Source organism: Echinops telfairi, unplaced genomic scaffold (assembly GCF_000313985.2).
Source record: "Echinops telfairi isolate 266 unplaced genomic scaffold, ASM31398v2 ScPeMD7_7469;HRSCAF=8507_0, whole genome shotgun sequence".
NCBI lineage: Eukaryota > Metazoa > Chordata > Mammalia > Afrosoricida > Tenrecidae > Echinops > Echinops telfairi.
In genome coordinates, this window is record NW_022111372.1 from 80,104,192 (window position 1) to 80,105,443 (window position 1,252).

Consider the following 1,252-nt stretch of genomic DNA (forward strand, 5'->3'; position numbering starts at 1 on the left):
ATTTGATTTCTTGACTGTTACTTCTATAGACATGGATTTGGATATGCATAAAATGAAATACTTGACAATGTCAATATTTTATGTTTATCGTGATATTGATCATCAGTCAGGTATAATCAATTATATAAAACAAATTTTATTTTATTTATTTTGAGGTGTAATCTATACTGAAGGCTTTGGGCTTTGATATTCATTAACAAGTACTTCAAGTCCTATTTCAGCAAGCAAAATTGTGTTATTTGCATATAGCAGGTAGTTAATGAGTCTTCCTCCATTCCAGAAGCTGTATTCTTCTTCGTCTAGTCCGGTGTCACAGGTTTGCTCAGTGTGCCCATTAAAAAGGTATGGTGAAACTGTGTTCCCCTGATGCACACCTTTCCTCATTTTAAACCGTGTAATATCTACTTGTTTTGTTCAAATGACTGCCCCTTGTTCTACCCATAGATACCCCATGTGCACCATTTTCAACAGGCAGTTTTCTCAAAAAAAAAAAAATCATTTGAGAATACTGTAGTGAGAGAAAAAATAAAAAGAATAAGGAGGAGGAGGAGAATTTCAAACTAGCTCATGTTTCTTACCATCTAGTGAGAATGAGATAGACATTAATCCAAAGTAAATAACTGCAAATATACAATGTAAGTCCAGATACAGAAGAGGGTGGAGCTGAATAAAAGTCAATGTAAGGAATTAATCAGCAATGATTAGGTATGGATTGCTTGGGTAACTGAGGAGGTAGATGTGAATTAATCTAAGCTCTAAAATAACATTAAATGAGCAAGACAAACAATGTGGGTGTCTATAAAGTAGAGTGAGTTTCATTGGCTTGGACTAAACCTGGTTTATAAATCCTACCTTGACACTCCATCTTGTACAGCATTTAACTGGACCTTTTATTTTTTCACCTTTATTGAGCTACACATGACTTATATAATCTGCATCTGTTTAATGTGTAATGTGTTTTGTTATATGGATAAACCATTGAAATTATCATCACAATTAAGATAATTCATAAATCAATTGCCCAGAAGCTTTCTTCTGTGGATTAACATTTTTCTTTTCTTAAAAATATTTGCAAATCAAATGTTTTACATTTTAATGATGTTAAATGTATTGATTTATTTTATACTATAGTGTGTGCATTGCGGGTCATATTTAGGAAATTCTCTCCAAGACCAAGATCTATCCTACTTTTGTTCCTAAAAAGTTTTAGCATTTACATTTAGATTTACAGTCAGTTTCCAAATAGTTTTTA